Source organism: Oculina patagonica, chromosome 5 (genome assembly GCF_052425735.1).
Source record: "Oculina patagonica isolate OP01 chromosome 5, crgOcupat, whole genome shotgun sequence".
Lineage (NCBI taxonomy): Eukaryota > Metazoa > Cnidaria > Anthozoa > Scleractinia > Oculinidae > Oculina > Oculina patagonica.
The window spans coordinates 6642685-6661660 of NC_135762.1; the positions used below are offsets into that span (position 1 = coordinate 6642685).

General features: G+C 41.2%; 1 long non-coding RNA gene across 1 annotated transcript; it reads left to right on the forward strand.

Moving 5' to 3' along the window:
• Positions 1-7285: 7285 nt before the first annotated feature.
• Positions 7286-17860, forward strand: LOC144653937 (uncharacterized). The gene is made up of 3 exons (XR_013570848.1): positions 7286-7403; positions 8643-8775; positions 17738-17860. It is a non-coding gene; the product is annotated as an uncharacterized LOC144653937 (long non-coding RNA).
• The last annotated feature ends 1116 nt before the right edge of the window (positions 17861-18976 follow it).

The window sequence follows — 18976 nt, forward strand, 5'->3', positions numbered from 1 at the left end:
TAATTATAAAGACTCCCCTATCTTATTTTACCGTAGATATGTCGATGACACCTTTTGTGTATTTAACAATGAGCAAGATGCCATGTTATTTTTAGATTACCTTAATACCAGACATCCTAACATAAGATTTACATTTGAAAAGCAGTTAGAGGGTAAATTACCTTTCTTAGATATTTTAGTAGATAACTCTTCTCCTATTTGTACCATGTCTATATATCATAAGAAAACCTACACTGGTCTTCTTACTAATTACTTTAGTTTTACTTCATTTAAGTATAAAATAGGTTTAATTCATACCTTAGTTGACAGAGCTTTTAAAATCAATAACTCTAATTCGGGTTTTCGCAAAGATCTCGCTAAATTAACAGAAACTCTTAAACGTAACTCATTTCCCTCTCACATAATTGACAAAATCATTAAACGTTATCTAGATAATGTTAGACTTAATTCCTCTAGTGATGTTAGTATTAGTAATTCTAACAACACTAGCACTCGCTATTTCAAACTACCTTTCATCGGCAATGTATCTAATATAACCCAGATAAAAATTAAACAGTTATCTAGGCGTTTTTGCAGCGACTTAAACATCAAGTTAGTTTTTTCCTCTTTTAAAATAAAGAATTTTTTCAGTTTTAAAGATCCCATTCCTGATGCTATTAGATCCTCTGTTGTTTATCAATTTACTTGTGCGGGATGTAACTCCCGTTATATTGGCGAGACTTCCCGTCATTTTTCAACAAGGATCAAAGAGCATACTTTAACTGACAAAAATTCACATGTTTTTAAACACCTTAACAGTTCATCTAATTGCAAAAATTTATACACATCTGATTGCTTTAAAATTTTGGATTCTGCTCAAACCGTTTATTTTCTTAAATTAAAAGAGGCCTTTTACATTAATAGTTTAAAACCAGATTTAAACACTCAAGTGCAGCATGTCAACACCTTTTTATTTTAATCTTTTGTTCTATTAGTAACGGTCTAAAGCTCACACTGTGAGTAATTACCGTTCTAGACAGTACCAGACAGTACCTGCCACTTTGTAACGGCTTTACCATTATCTTTTGTTATTGTAATTTTACTTTGTATACATTTCTATTTTTGTATTTGTAGCTTGGGTATATATATAGCCCTAGATTTTAAATTCTCAATAAACTGAAGATGGCATAAGTCATGCCGAAACATGTCTTTAAAAAGTTGTTTCGTGTTTTTAAAATTAGTAATTTTACTAGTGCTAACAAGGAAATATAGAATACTTGATGATTTAAATATTTTGTAATTTAATTTCACTTGATATTGTGATACTATTTGATTGGTCCATAGCTTTGCGAATATTGATGTAGCAAACTACATATCTCAGACGTTTTGTTGAAAGGATACGGCTTGCATCGCCGCTTGCTATCCGAATACTTAGTGATTTAAGGTTTTGTAATTTAATTTTACTTGATATTGATCGGTCCATCATGATAGTCGTATGCCAAAAATTGAACTTTTTGATGTCTCATTTATTTCACCCGTTACCGATCACCCGCCACCCGCTATCCGCTACCCGCCACCCGTCACCCGCCACCCGCCACCCGTCACCCGCTACCCGTCACCCGCCACCCGCCACCCGTGGAAAAGTGCTGCCGAGATAAATTCTTTCGCGACGCCACAAGTTTCGATTCAACAGCTTCTCATGCTAGCACGCACGCAACGTTTAATGCAAACCCGGGAAGATGTTGCAGTGTAACGCAAGTGCTTTGCTTTTGATTTTCGATTTTTGAGTTGCTTTAATTCACCTTTTGCATTTGTGATAGAAAGAATAAAGACTAGCAAAGCGACGACTTTCGATTGAAAAGCTCTCTCGAGTTCGCTAGCACACACATTCATCTCAAATGGAACTTTTCTTACCACAGGCAGACCACCCTATGTGTTCGTGGTTAATTATTGTTGTTGACATGAGACGAACAAAAGAAATTTTGAAATTTATAAGGGTTACTGAAATAAAGCTCTGGAAATTACATATCTAAACTACATTTCGCTCTAAATATCTCAATAAAGTTTAATGAAACGTTTATCGACTCAATTGTTGTATTTCTTCGCCTGCGCGGGCCGTTTAAAGCGCCTTTTTAACTGATTTAGCCGCCGAAGGCCGGTAAGAGAAGAAAGAGGAGACAAGGCTTGCAAGTCGACGGCCGCCAGCAGCGACCTCCTCCACTTCAAACCGGAATTAACGCCAAACTACTGAAAATCTCACCTATCTGACGACGACTATCGATCGGTGAGTTGTTGTTCTATCTCTTCGCCGAATTTGAACTTCATCCCTCCAACAGTTTCCGAGAAAATCCACGCTGAAATCATGCATACGGCTTTCTGACTATGATCGGTGCTCAACTCAGCGACCAGAGAAATTCCGAACATGCCGGCCGTTTCAAATTCACCAATCAGCGCTTGGCATGCCGCGGCAGCCCACCGCCAATGCCAAGCGATGCCAAACGGCCGGCATGTTCGGAATTTCTCTGGTCGCTGAGTTGAGCACCGATCATAGTCAGAAAGCCGTATGCATGATTTCAGCGTGGATTTTCTCGGAAACTGTTGGAGGGATGAAGTTCAAATTCGGCGAAGAGATAGAACAACAACTCACCGATCGATAGTCGTCGTCAGATAGGTGAGATTTTCAGTAGTTTGGCGTTAGTTCCGGTTTGAAGTGGAGGAGGTCGCTGCTGGCGGCCGTCGACTTGCAAGCCTTGTCTCCTCTTTCTTCTCTTACCGGCCTTCGGCGGCTAAATCAGTTAAAAAGGCGCTTTAAACGGCCCGCGCAGGCGAAGAAATACAACAATTGAGTCGATAAACGTTTCATTAAACTTTATTGAGATATTTAGAGCGAAATGTAGTTTAGATATGTAATTTCCAGAGCTTTATTTCAGTAACCCTTATAAATTTCAAAATTTCTTTTGTTCGTCTCATGTCAACAACAATAATTAACAACGAACACATAGGGTGGTCTGCCTGTGTTCTTACGAGTGAAAAAAGACAAACCGATCGTTGCCAACAAATCAGCAATCTTTCCAATCAGGCAAAAACTTCAAACTTTAGTTGACTATTATAAACGGTGAAAACTCCCGCGAGAAATTAATCGTTTTCTCGTAAGACATATCGCCATAATTTATTCCTACATTTCCGCTTCGTTGATTCTCGCGAGACGAGAAACTCGTCTCGCGAGAAACGAGACAAGAGGTGGTAACTTACTTTTGAGCGGTACTGTAACATCAGTTTCAGTTACCCCTTCCTGACATAGTTTACTTTGCTTTGAGTCATTTCAAGTCCCATAGATAAAAATTTTGAAAAAGTAGTTTGTAACAACCCAACAAGAACCTTTTCAATAACAAAACAGTGAGACACTCAATGCTTTGGAAATTAGGAGTTTTAGTTTCAGTTCATAAGCTCTTCTATATCAGCAGAGCATAATTTTCAAAACTCTGTATTTCTTAATTAAGCAAATACATATACAGTGTATATATGTCATAATTTCAACAGATTGAATTTTTAAAATTTCTGTTGCAGTTAATGAGTTCTAAATCGATTATTTTTAATACATTTCAATAAACCTCAACAATAAACAATTTAAAAACCATTTTACTTACTGACCATCTTGCATGCATTGTCTACCGTTAAGTATTGTATGACATCGACTGTCAACAGACAGACTACATATTTTCACGAATTTTTTAAATCGTTCCTTCATATTTAAAAAATGACTGATATTATAAAACTCAATTACAACCATCTTACTTATTTATAAAGTATCAATTCTTCATGTTTCCACTTCTCCCCGCTTATCCAAAATTATAATTGACAATCAGTCAGGTCAACTTCTACAACAATACTTCGCAATACAAAATCATCAGGACACAGTTCTTCCACACAGTTTTTAACTTCATTACGTTTTTTCACAACGGGGGCAGCTGTAGTTTCAACTATTCCTAGTATTATTATAAGCTCAAGAATAAGACAGATAAAGAGATAAATACATAAGTGCCTGGAGAATGAATTTAATACGAAACATTTTTTTGCACTTTTCCAAACTGCTTTCCAAGCATTTTTCGACGAGTTTCCAGATCCGAAGATGCTTCGACTAATAGTGATGTGATTTTTAATATTTCATTATTATTTTTTTATTTTATTATCATTTTTGTTTTTTTATTATTTTTTTTAAATTTATCATTATAATTTTTTAATTTTTTCCGCCGTCCGCCGTCCGCCGTCCGCATCCGCCGTCCGTTTCCTCACTTTACAGAGTCCCTAATTCAACGTGTCATTTGAGACGTCACGCATAAGCTCGCATTGCGCGTGATAAATTAATTCTCGGAACGGAATCAAAACGAAAGTGATAACAAAGCATTTCTGTGTTGTACTGTGGTAGTATAATAAAATAAACTTGTTCCATATTTCGCCACAGACTTGTCCGACCAGGCGTTTACCTTACAAAACCTCAATTTTTTAGATGTTATGTGTTGAGTGGATTTACCTGCAGTGATGAAAGTTCAAAATGATTTGTTTTGGCAAATCTTTATAAAAGTTTGCTGTTTGTTTCATAATTTATTTTCCGAGTTCAGTGGCTCATAGCCACTTTGATTCTCTTAAGTTATACAGCGTAATGTGGACATAAATTAGACAGCGTCTCTCCATCAGCTATCTTTGTGGAGACTCTGCAGAGGATACAGACCAAGCCGAAGAGAAGAACTGAAGAAAACTTCACCCGTCGTTGATCTCAAGGAAGATTTGGTTATTTAGCTATTGGAAATTTGCGTTGTTCATTCAGCTGTACTTCTAGCAAACTTGAGAGTTATTTACGAACTTAGTTTTCTGACGTACCATCTTACCCCTTTTGTTCTAATTCTTGTCTTTTTCGTCTAAAATTCCTAACGATTAAAAGTGTGCCCAGTGGGTTTAAGTGGATTGTCTATGTTTCGATTGTCTACCGATTTGGCGAAAAGGTTGAAATGTACGATAATTGAATAGCTATTGCCACATTTTGAATGCCCATTATCAGTCAATTGGAAAATCATTTGTGCTCCAGCAAAGCGAAATTCCTAAAAACGTTTTTGTCAGGGAAGCGAGAAGACTTTGAGAGCTTTTTACAGAGCTTTTGGCGGACACACTCGGTAGACGTATTTATTTAAATGAATTTCTTGTTAATGGGTTCAATGTTATCCTGTTTTTATGTATCTCAGAAGTTTTTATGCTTTTTTTTATTTGCCAGCCATGTCCAAGTGTGGAATATTCCTGTTGGTGCTCGTTTGTGGCGTTGCATATTGTAAGTATATAAAAATACGCGTACGTGCACACCTCTTGTACACGCGCACACGCCAAACACATGCCCACACGCGGGAAAACATGTGCCCCCCCCCCCCCCCCCCCCATCATGCAAGATGCATGCGCACACGCACACACACGGGAAACATGTCCCTCCGTGCACGATGCACGCTTGCGCACACACGAGCACACAAATCTGAGCACGCCCGTAAACATAATTATGTGTTGTTGTAGAGAAATAGAAGAGTTTTTTTATTATTATTATTAAGAAATGGTAATAAGTTTCAAATTATACAATTTCATTTTCCTTAGCTTGTTGCTTATCTAAGCATTTTGATTGTTTTCACAGGTGCAGGTACGGTTTCCCAGCTTGGTGACTTTGCAAAAAGGATTAATCAGAAGATAAGCAGCTATTCTAATACTTTTCTCAACACCTACATAATTTCTAGAAAAATTATAATAGCTAAATGCCAAGTGTTAACATTTCGTTTGCAACGTCATAAGTTCATGATAAAGGTGAGTGGCTCGCTTAAAAAATATTAAATACTGCGAGGCTGACAAGAAATGGGACAGTATCACTGAGGTTCGTGTTGTAACCGTTTTTTAGCGGAGCCTTCGGCGCGCGCGAGCGGAGCAACCATACCCATAGAAAATTAGAACCATACCATGCTTTTGGTTTTCCATAATCATCTTGGCTAGCGGCATGGTTCGCGGGCGCGTCCGTACGTCGGTGTCGCGCAACATGGCGGCCATAGTTTGACGGTAGAAAGAGTGAAGCAAGAAGGCCGTATAAAGGCGGCCGTATAAAGGAGGCTTTTAAAATTTAAAGGGGTTTAAAAAGAAAAACAAGAAGCAAAGAAACAAAATGTGGCTGACAATTACGCGTAGAAAGTAATCGACCGCCAAAAAAGTGGACATTGAGAGCCATAATCGATCGATGACTTTCGTGTCTATCTGTAAAGCCAGCGTCGTACATGAAGGAGAATTCGAAAGCTAAATCGTGTTTCACATAAACTTCATCGACAACGGATCTATCTAGAAACCAGAGCGCTGGCTAAAATCGAGTGCGGGGCTGCTTGTTCGCAAGAAAGTACACAAGTACATTTTTACCTGAATCAGTCTATATGTTCTGATATGTTATTTCTTTACTGCTTACATATAACTGGGTTATTATTCAACAGATGCGCGCGCTGCCCATATATGGTCAAAATGTTAACGATATCTGTCATCCGTACATAACAGATATCCTGCGATATTCGTAGGTTGCGAAGATTCGTCCGAAATCTCGTAAAGCGCTGCACAATTACAGTTTTTCTATGTGCAAAATGTATTTCGTTGACAATTTGTTGAATAATAAAACAATTATCCTGCTCAATCTTGCGGAATATCGTCTGATTTTAGCCCACTCGGCCTACGGCCTCGTCGGCTAAGTATCAGGCGATATTCCGCGCGATTTCGCAGGATAATAGATATTGTGGGGTCCACTAAACTGCTGCGAAACTATAACAGGATCGCGAAACTATACTCTATTGCTAGAAAGCAGATAATTTACTGTACTCTAAAGTAATTTTTCGTGCCATGAGTAATGACATTTGCCCTGCTTTAAGATTATTATTTTTGTCGTACCGCAGACATTCAGTTTAACCGTGAGCGATTTAAATTTGTCTTGCACCTATAAACCACCGTAAACATTAGTACTTTGGCAACTTATTCACTAGAATGAAAACATTGTAAGCTCCAGTGAAAATTATATTAATGGGGAGCTCCGCTTTTAGGCTTGCCTAAATCTATATATTAGACCATATATATTAGACCGGCTACACAGCCATGAGATTCATAGAACAGTCATATTGATAATTAAAACTTCCATTGCTTACTTTGTTTTCTTTTACTTCATAAGGTTGTCATCGCATTGATTAAAGTCTGATTTTTAAAATGATCTGCTCACAGTTTAACTCACTAATACAAATAGCAATTCTTCTGTCTAGGTGGATGCCATGATAAGTACGCAGATTGCGAAAAGTGGGCAGATAGGGGGAACTGCTACAGGTTCCCGTATTTTATGTTGATCAGCTGCCCAGTTACCTGTGATGTCCGTGGTTGTAGTAAGTAAAATAAAATGACTGTAATTCCATAGTTTCAGCTTCGCCTTGCCGCGGTGGGTTAGCTTGCGAGTTTCTATAGCCCGTAGGGCTCTCGCATGACTCCTGGCAGGTTTAACCATGCCGTAAAGGTCTGTGAGAGACAAGCCTCACGAAGCCGGCACACTGGTCCTCCAGGTTAGGGGATTTACATAGGGTTAGAGCAGTTTTCAATTGAGTAAGTAATTACTCTGGCCAATCACAAAGGACATAGACAATCCAGTGAACCAATCTAAGACATCTAAACGTGAAGCAAATACATGTAGCCGGCACGAAGCCCGGGAAAACGTGCACGAGCGAGAGACAATTGATTTTGGTTTTAGTTTTGATTGGCTGAGAAGAGAAAGTGGCGCGAGATTTTTAAACGAATCACTAAGCAAAGTAATGCAAAACCAAAGCAAACGCAAATTACTTTCGACACTCAAGTGAAAACAGCTCTAACAACCCTATCAGTAAAAACAAATATATGTTACGTAAACAGCCACAATCCCTTTCAGATTCAATTCGCCACGTTGTCTCTAAAAGCCTTTGGCTTATTTTATCTTTAAGATCAACTTGGAAGGTTACCAGGGACAAAGCTCAGCTTAGGCCATGGGCTAAGAGCCACAATGGGCAAAGAGCCACAATGGTTTACAGGTCTATGCACGGGTTGGCTCCAGAGTATTTTTTCTCTAAATTTGAAAAACGAGAAACCGCGTACAACCTAAGGGGCTCTGATCTGAGAACAACTCAATGTTCCACTACCACGCACTAACTATTACCAAAATAGCTTTACCTATAGCGGCGCAGTCTTATGGAACAGTCTTCCTTCCAACGTAAGACAAGCAGAGTCCCTTGGGCAATTTAAAGGTTTATTAAAACAAGTACTCTAAGGCACGGCATTCGTGGAAAGCAGCTTTTCTTAATAATAGCTTACCATCTTAGAATTTAAGTATTTATGTAAAAGGATTATATGTAGTATTTTTAAAAGCTGATGATTTAATCCGTGTAAAAAAAAATTACCTTCCTACCTTCCTACCTACCTACCTACCTACCTACCTACCTACCTAGGCCACCTACCTAGCTACCTTTCTTTCTTGTTTACTGTGTTTGAAGAAGTCGATGAACAAAAGCAGCCTCAGTAGAGAAAAACTCAAGCTGTCAAAGCAATGTTCTTCCCTTTCTATTTTTCAGTCTCAGATAGTTTGTTTGATTTTTGTATAGGATACAACATATGTCAGGACTACAGACATAACTGCAACTCTCTAAGCGATGCTTGCCGCAGCAGCCCGTACTCTACAATCAATGACTGTCCTCTAACCTGTGGTGCTTGTACCGCCTAGAAAACTGTGATCCAGTAAGTTTGCTTTCTCTAGATATACCGTAAAAATCCGCAAGTAAGAACCTGCATTTTCCCAAGTTGGCCTAAACAGGTTCTTACATAAATCGTAATTAGCACGAATTTAGGCTATTAAGGTTCTTAATAGGTTCTTATTTTCTAGAGAAAAATTTAAATTGTTGTAATGGAATTTTTAGTGGTATTCGTCCTCCTCCTTATAATAAATTTATATATATTTACAGAGCGTTTCACAAAACTTTTGACAAGCGGTTTGCGAAGTTCGTTTGAAACTTCCGAAGTTCGCCGCGAACTTGGGAATTTCATTACGTAGTTGTCAATCAAATTGCGAACTTCGTAACGAAGTTGCGAGTTTCACGTGCAGCTAAGTTCGCAAGATGAGAAGTTTGAGTTGCTTTCAAGTACGTCTTCTGTCTATTTTCGATTGAAATGCCACAATAGAAAGAAAATTAATTGTCATAGACTGAAGTCAAAAACGAACGAAACTTCTCGGTGGTAAAAATACGTAAACAACTTACCTTGCGCATTTCCACCTTCGACTGCAGTTCTCCGCTGGTTTTAGTTTCACAAATATTTCTTCGCTCTGCACTCTTTAATACCTCGAATTAATTGGGAGCGGTGATTCTTCCTGCAGCAAATCAACTTGATACATCAGCGAGTGTTTTGCATCGAAAGGTAAGCTTAGTTTCTTTGAAAACATCATATCGACTTGATCCGAAGTGAGACGTTTCAGCTGAAGTCTACTTGTAAATAATTCCGTTCGCTGAGAGTAATTCAAACATTAGCTGCTATGTTTTTCGTCCTTTTTGCCCCTAAACACAGCAATACAATTCGGCAAGTCTGCCATTACAATCGAAAATAGACGGAAGACTTGGAACTGTCTCGTTGAAAGCAATTCGAACTTCACAACTTGCAAACGGCTGTTCCGAAAACGCGGAGTGCGGAGTGCGGAGTCTGTAAAAAAAAAAATAAAAAAAAAATAAAAATAAAATAAAAAAAGTGTGATAAAAAAATTAAAATAAAATGAAAAATATATAAATATTAAACTAAATATTAAAAAAATAATACACATTTTTGCACAGCTTCGCCCGAAGCAGTGAAGCGGATCGTTCAGACCGCGGCCATTTCTTTCTTCAAAAATGACTGCAGTTCACGTTTCACGAAATATTAACAAACAGTATTTCCAATTTTTTGGAATCACTACTCGTAAACTTCAAATAACTTTAGTTTCTTTTTTACCAAAGAGCCTAAAGCCATGTTGCCTCGTAAAAAATAAAATACGCCTGGCTTTCCAAGATCATGATACACAGGAAACCCTCTAAACTGAAGATCCATCAGCTACGTGGCACTTGTCAACTCCGCCTTCTAAACTTTTCGCATTCTAATTGACGAAGTTCATTTTTTTTAAAAAAAAAAAATGTGTGACAACGATACGTTACGCAGACTTATAGTTATAGTGAAGTAAAAAAAAAGAGATTGGCCAATAAAAAAGCAAAAAATAAAACTTTTCAAAGAGTGCCAAAAAGCCATTCAACCGCACTGCTCTGCTTGTCAAAACTTCCATTCATCTCGCCCGTCTTGGATCGATCTGTCACAGAGAGATGCACGCCTTGCGCGTCGTGTAGCCATGTCGGTCAGAGGACAAGGTTAGTAAATCGATTTCTTTGCAAGAAATGTGTATTTTTTTGATTGGTTTGGTTGAAATTTTCAAAGATGTTATGCTTACGTTCAGTTATGAACTTCTTCTCAGATAAGGAACATCCACTGGTGATTAGTAGCGACAATGAGAGCTCTGACAGCGACAGACGCTTATTCGAGGTGGGCGCTTATTCGAGGTTGGGCGCTTAATCGAATAAATACGGTACTAAGTTGTAGATTAAATTTAGAACAAGTTCAGATTTAACTTTCGTTATCTAAGCTGTTATTATTTACCCAACAGAGGAAGACGGCCGTTTGGGTGAATATGGCATAATCCAGTACTCTTTCACCGGTGAAGAACATCCAATCGCTCCGAAGCCGCACAAGAATGCAAAGACAGAGGGAAAAGGGTACGTGAGAACCTGTGAGAGCACAATGGAAAAACTGAAGACTTTGGGTAGTCAACACGGACCCAGCGCTGCATTTCACTCACTGATCGAGGAGAAAGGAAACTTGGCAGAAGTGAGAGGGCTTGGTGAGCTTCCCAAAAGTACAAAGCAGGTTTCGTACCTCGCAAGACGCTCTCTGTCAACACCAAATCAAGGAAGTTCGTCCTCTAAGAAAGATGCCTGGTATGATTTGCTTCTAGAATGTAAATCACAAAGCCGTTTCCAGGATACTGCGTTTCTTAGGGAAGTGAAATGTGCACCATAGCCAGCCTGTTTCTTGGGTAACAACCGTCAAATTAATGACATTGCTCGTTTTTGTACAGATCCAACGGAGTTTCAACCACTCTACGTAGACGCAACCTTCAACCTGGGACAATTTAATGTCACCATTGTTTCCTACAAGCATCTCCTGTTAGAAAATCGTCGGGATGGAAAACACCCTACCCTCGTTGGACCGGTGCTCGTACATCACAAAAAAACAGCTCAGTCATACAAGTACCTCTGCACCAACCTGACGTCCTTGAATCCTACCACAAAGAATCTTTTGGCTTTTGGTACTGATGATGAAACCGCGTTAATTCAGGCGTTTGAGGAAACCTTTGATTGCGCTGTCCATTTACTGTGTGAGAGGCATATGCAGAATACGCTCAAGTCGAAGTTTAAGGCCATTTCAGTTCCTTCGCCTTACCAAGCGCAGTTTTTGCGAGATGTCTTTGGAGGAACACTTGACGGGGATTATGTGTCTGGACTGGTTGACTGTAAAGAGTTAGAGGAATTTGAATGCCGCCGGGATGAGCTCGAAGAAAAGTGGAGCGAAGCTGGAGAGCCGGGTAAAGAGGCTTATCGTTGGTTTGTGCGGAACAAAGCAAGCAAAGTTTTTAGTTGTCTTGGCGCTAGTGCTAGAGAGCAGGCCGGTCTAGGGAGACCACCAGCACGTTTCACGACGAACCCATCTGAAGGGAATAATAAAGTTGTTCAAGATTTCATTCACGAAGACACGCGTAAGTCACGCGTCAGTGAATTCGAGTTCGTCCAATCACTTCAGAAGCTGGTACAACGTCAGGAAAACGACCTTGAAATGGCAGTAATCAGCCAAGGGCACCAGAAGGTACAGCCAAAGTTCTACAACTGGCTTAAAAAGCTCAGACGCACTCAAGGAAGCAATGCTATCAATTTTTCAAACCTCGTAACAGCGGATATGCCACGTGGAAGGGGACGAAAGGGTGAGAGACCACCAGGGCCAAGGCAACAACAACTCAGACATCCACTGTAGTGACGGCCTCAACCTCCACGTCACAGCAAAAGACACAGCTCAACCACCAAACGTTGCAACAGCAACAGCAGCAGATGCAAGTTCACCAGCAGCCACACGGAGCGCAGGCAAAGCTGCAACAGCATGTGCTATGGCCACAGCGGCAGGCAGCAGGTCCACTCTTGCAGGCAATAGATCCATGGCAGCTAACACCAGGGCCACAACAGCAGGCTGCAGATCCACTCCAGCAGGCAATAGATCCATGGCAGCTAACACCAGGGCCACAACAGCAGGCTGCAGATCCACTCCAGCAGGCAATAGATCCGTGGCAGCTAACACCAGGGCCACTACAGCAGGCTGCAGATCCACTCCAGCAGGCAATAGATCCACTGGCAGCTAACACCAGGGCCACAACAGCAGGTAGCAGATCCACTCCAGCAGGCAATAGATCCATGGCAGCTAACACCAGGGCCACAACAGCAGGCTGCAGATCCACTCCAGCAGGCAATAGATCCGTGGCAGCTAACACCAGGGCCACAACAGCAGGCTGCAGATCCACTCCAGCAGGCAATAGATCCGTGGCAGCTAACACCAGGGCCACAACAGCAGGCTGCAGATCCACTCCAGCAGGCAATAGATCCGTGGCAGCTAACACCAGGGCCACTACAGCAGGCTGCAGATCCACTCCAGCAGGCAATAGATCCGTGGCAGCTAACACCAGGGCCACAACAGCAGGTAGCAGGTCCACTCCAGCAGGCAATAGATCCATGGCAGCTAACACCAGGGCCACAACAGCAGGCTGCAGATCCACTCCAGCAGGCAATAGATCCGTGGCAGCTAACACCAGGGCCACAACAGCAGGCTGCAGATCCACTCCAGCAGGCAATAGATCCGTGGCAGCTAACACCAGGGCCACAACAGCAGGTAGCAGGTCCACTCCAGCAGGCAATAGATCCGTGGCAGCTAACACCAGGGCCACAACAGCAGGCTGCAGATCCACTCCAGCAGGCAATAGATCCATGGCAGCTAACACCAGGGCCACAACAGCAGGCTGCAGATCCACTCCAGCAGGCAATAGATCCGTGGCAGCTAACACCAGGGCCACAACAGCAGGCTGCAGATCCACTCCAGCAGGCAATAGATCCGTGGCAGCTAACACCAGGGCCACAACAGCAGGCTGCAGATCCACTCCAGCAGGCAATAGATCCGTGGCAGCTAACACCAGGGCCACAACAGCAGGTAGCAGATCCACTCCAGCAGGCAATAGATCCGTGGCAGCTAACACCAGGGCCACAACAGCAGGCTGCAGATCCACTCCAGCAGGCAATAGATCCGTGGCAGCTAACACCAGGGCCACAACAGCAGGCTGCAGATCCACTCCAGCAGGCAATAGATCCGTGGCAGCTAACACCAGGGCCACTACAGCAGGCTGCAGATCCACTCCAGCAGGCAATAGATCCGTGGCAGCTAACACCAGGGCCACTACAGCAGGTAGCAGATCCACTCCAGCAGGCAATAGATCCGTGGCAGCTAACACCAGGGCCACTACAGCAGGCTGCAGATCCACTCCAGCAGGCAATGGATCCGTGGCAGCTAACACCAGGGCCACAACAGCAGGCAGCAGGTCCACTCCAGCAGGCAATAGATCCGTGGCAGCTAACACCAGGGCCACAACAGCAGGCTGCAGATCCACTCCAGCAGGCAATAGATCCATGGCAGCTAACACCAGGGCCACTACAGCAGGCTGCAGATCCACTCCAGCAGGCAATAGATCCGTGGCAGCTAACACCAGGGCCACAACAGCAGGCTGCAGATCCACTCCAGCAGGCAATAGATCCGTGGCAGCTAACACCAGGGCCACTACAGCAGGCTGCAGATCCACTCCAGCAGGCAATAGATCCGTGGCAGCTAACACCAGGGCCACTACAGCAGGCTGCAGATCCACTCCAGCAGGCAATAGATCCGTGGCAGCTAACACCAGGGCCACTACAGCAGGCTGCAGATCCACTCCAGCAGGCAATAGATCCGTGGCAGCTAACACCAGGGCCACAACAGCAGGTAGCAGATCCACTCCAGCAGGCAATAGATCCGTGGCAGCTAACACCAGGGCCACAACAGCAGGCTGCAGATCCACTCCAGCAGGCAATAGATCCATGGCAGCTAACACCAGGGCCACTACAGCAGGCTGCAGATCCACTCCAGCAGGCAATAGATCCGTGGCAGCTAACACCAGGGCCACAACAGCAGGCTGCAGATCCACTCCAGCAGGCAATAGATCCGTGGCAGCTAACACCAGGGCCACAACAGCAGGCTGCAGATCCACTCCAGCAGGCAATAGATCCATGGCAGCTAACACCAGGGCCACAACAGCAGGCTGCAGATCCACTCCAGCAGGCAATAGATCCATGGCAGCTAACACCAGGGCCACAACAGCAGGTAGCAGGTCCACGGAAGCAGACAGTTGGTCCACTTTGGCAGATAGAAGAGGTCAACCACCGCGCCAAATTAATGAGATCACAGCAGGTTAACCAACAACCTTCTGTGTTTTCACAGCCCTACCACAACAGAAATCCATTCCTGCTGGAGTTCCGGCATGGAAATATCTGTAAATGTGCAGGATGTGGGGGGGGAGATTTCAAAGCAAGCTGCAGCTCCCGAAAACCTAATTCTAAAACACATGGAACGCTATCGATATCCAACCGGGAGCCCTTTACAGCCCTTCCTGTACACCGTGAAGAAAGAGAAGCCGCATTATTACCACGCACGTACTTCGTGCGTCATCAGCCGCCATCCCTACTTTACACCAAATATGGTGGATTTGACAGAGATAGCGAGCCAGCTCACCGAGGAGCAGAAGTTTCGTCTTGTGATGGATATGGACATTTTTTTGCCATAAACTGTCGATTACTTGTCGTGACTCTGTTGTGTTAAATTGCACCTTGCCTTCAAGGCGCTAGATTTCAAGACTTTGACAACGTTCAAATTTCACTCTGTTCACTTAAATTAGGAGCAGTTTTGATTTTTTTGAAAAGATAGACTTGTGAGGTATCACACATATGTGTACGTTATTTTCAATTTAAGTTGTAAGAGAATGCCTGCATTGCCAGCTTTATGTACAATTTACCATTTCTGTGCACTAAGTGGAAGGGATAATGTATGAAGTGGATATTTCCTGTTTCTTTCTTATCAGTAGCATGTTTAACTTGCGACAATTGATTGTTGTTGACAAGAAACAGTTAGCCGCGTTAAACGGTTGCGTTTTTTACTTAAGACATTTATATCTCCAGACAATAAGTTGCCGTTATTGTTTTGTCTTTTTGTTCATAGTTAGGGAATTTTCCATGCACTATGTATGGAAACACACGAGAATTAAAGCGTTTTTTGTGTAAACAACGAACCGAGACAGTGTACATCTAACCCGTATCAAAATATACAATGTTACTTTTCAGCAACAGATGTGTCATTTGTAGTGAAAAGCAAAAGCTATTGCAAGCTTGACATAACCATTACCAGTTATCACGATTGTCCTTGACACAGACGTGTTTCCATGACACCTGAAATAAACGGTTCCCAGGTTCCGAGTTCCCAGCGAAAAGAACTTACAATCAAAAGAATTAGTATTCTTGCACTGAAAACATGATTTCAACCAAAAATGACATGTCCACAGATGGATGTAGATATCCACGGCACAAAGGCGGTTAAATGACTTTTGGGGAAATTTTTATTTATTTATTTTTTGCTTTTTTATTAAGTGCTGCGGAGTAGCGTATCGTTGTTGTACATTTTTCTTTAATTTGAACTTCGTCTAGCACAAAAGGCGGAGTTGAAAAGTGCCACGTTGCTGATGGTTCTTTTAGAGAGTTTACTGTGTATTCGTGGAAAGCCAGGCGAAGCAACATGGCTTTAGGCTCTTTGGTAAAAAAGAAACTAAAGTTATTTGAAGTTTACGAGTAGTGATTCCAAAAAATTGGAAATACTGTTTGTTAATATTTCGTGAAACGTGAACTGCAGTCATTTTTGAAGAAAGAAATGGCCGCGGTCTGAACGATCCGCTTCACTGCTTCGGGCGAAGCTGTGCAAAAATGTGTATTATTTTTTTAATATTTAGTTTAATATTTATATATTTTTCATTTTATTTTAATTTTTTTATCACACTTTTTTTATTTTATTTTTATTTTTTTTTTTTATTTTTTTTTTTTTACAGACTCCGCACTCCGCACTCCGCGTTTTCGGAACAGCCGTTTGCAAGTTGTGAAGTTCGAATTGCTTTCAACGAGACAGTTCCAAGTCTTCCGTCTATTTTCGATTGTAATGGCAGACTTGCCGAATTGTATTGCTGTGTTTAGGGGCAAAAAGGACGAAAACATAGCAGCTAATGTTTGAATTACTCTCAGCGAACGGAATTATTTACAAGTAGACTTCAGCTGAAACGTCTCACTTCGGATCAAGTCGATATGATGTTTTCAAAGAAACTAAGCTTACCTTTCGATGCAAAACACTCGCTGATGTATCAAGTTGATTTGCTGCAGGAAGAATCACCGCTCCCAATTAATTCGAGGTATTAAAGAGTGCAGAGCGAAGAAATATTTGTGAAACTAAAACCAGCGGAGAACTGCAGTCGAAGGTGGAAATGCGCAAGGTAAGTTGTTTACGTATTTTTACCACCGAGAAGTTTCGTTCGTTTTTGACTTCAGTCTATGACAATTAATTTTCTTTCTATTGTGGCATTTCAATCGAAAATAGACAGAAGACGTACTTGAAAGCAACTCGAACTTCTCATCTTGCGAACTTAGCTGCACGTGAAACTCGCAACTTCGTTACGAAGTTCGCAATTTGATTGACAACTACGTAATGAAATTCCCAAGTTCGCGGCGAACTTCGGAAGTTTCAAACGAACTTCGCAAACCGCTTGTCAAAAGTTTTGTGAAACGCTCTGTAATATGTGATTGTATCAATGATAATATTTCATGATTTTCAACATTGTCATTTACATTGTAACTGGAGTGATAAGGCTCCAAGGTGCCTCCAAAGAGGATCCAGAATGTCGATTAATCTATTTTAGAAAATAATTAAGAACCTGTTTCCAAATTTTAGGCTAAAGAGGTTTTGATGTAGAGGGTGTCTAACTAGCAAATTTTAGCCTAACAGGTTCTTTAAAAATAGGTTCTTACTATCGGGTTTTTACTGTATTGTAAATAACAGAGTAAAGTTCTTTAATCATTTTATATGAAATCCAAACTGATCCAGTAGCTATTCCTTGTCGAGACCAGGTTCTAGTTCGAATATTTTAGTTAGGAGTTTTAAGACTACAGCACACTTTAAAAAATTCTTTTCATTCTTGAAATTATTCCTGTCGGTCAAACCAATGTAGACGCTTTCCATTTACATTTCAACCAATTCCCGGTAATTTTCAGGGGACAATTGTAAACAACCAAGAAATAACCAACGAAAAGATATTATAAAGATCTTATATGGTGTACTTAGAAATTCTTCCAAATAGCGTCCAAGAAAATGTGTGCAGATCAGTAAGGAGAATTAGCTTTCGGAGTTCCTTTCCTTTAACTTTTAAATGGAAGCATTCACCCCCGGCCCAAGAATTAACTTTGTTCTTCTTCATAATTAGAAAGAGGGATAGCCTCCCTACACAAGCAATCTGGACACAATTCAAAGACTGCCAAAACAAGTCGTAGATGATAATTGTAACTGCTGGGATATGATATGGTGACAATAAAAACAAGGGTATAAATGCAATTGCTTGTGTTGGTCTGTTTTCTTTTAATTGCTCTTTATCGTCCTATTCCCGAGACAAATTGTGATGAAACTCGTGATCATGAGGGCTGAGGGAAGCGTGGATTCCCATATAAAGATCTATAAAATTATTAAAAGCGTTGGGGATGCTAGTCGAAAATTTCGAAAAACGCCCCTTTGAATGGTTCAGAATCCATACTTGATAGCGTGACTCATTTAGTGATAAGAGACATTAATCAGCCGAAAACCACGTCCTAGGCAAAATCGTTTCTTGACAAAGTAGGCTAGTTTGTTGCGGCTCGTTGTAAACCCTGCATGAGAAGTACTATAAAATGTTGCAACTGTAAAACTGTGGAATAGAACACCCTAAGACATGAATTCCAACTTCTAAAGGTCCTGACAAGGATCTTTACCTGTCTCACGCACGGAATTTACATTTCTAATCAGTAATAAATCTTGTTAGTTACTTTACGTACGCAAGAAAAACGGTTACTAAAGAAAACAAAATAACTTCTAGAAATCTCTCATATTATAATCCCCAGGAAAGACGACTTGTCTGAAGGTCCCTCCTAGGTTTTCGTAGACTTTGAGATACAGCGATTACTTTAGTTCTTGCTACTTATTTTCGCGGGAACTTAATTTCGCGAAAATGAAACGGGAATATTTCGCGGGACTTAAATTTCGCGATTTGGCCAAAAAAATATGTTCAAAGGAACTTAATTTCGCGAAAATTGTCAAAATACTGGTCGGCATTAACGAACAGTAAGTCTCAAGTTTGGCACAACTGAATTGCATTTTCCACAGCAATAGTTTCCATTGACACTGAACAAAACCATATCAGGAGCCCATTGACCATATCAAAACGAAACCGGCTTAAAACAGTTTGACATGTTCCTTTGTAACAAAAGTAGAGCTAGTTTGACGACTGTACCAAGATAATTATGAAGTAAACTGACAGCAACATTGATTAATCATAACGAATTATATTGAAGGGTGTTAAAGTTTGCGTCGTTATTTGTCGCGAGAACCTTTTTTCGCGGGTCTTTAATTTCGCGATTTTTTGAAAATCGCGAAAATTAAGTCCCGCGAAAATAAGTAACAATAAGGTACAAAC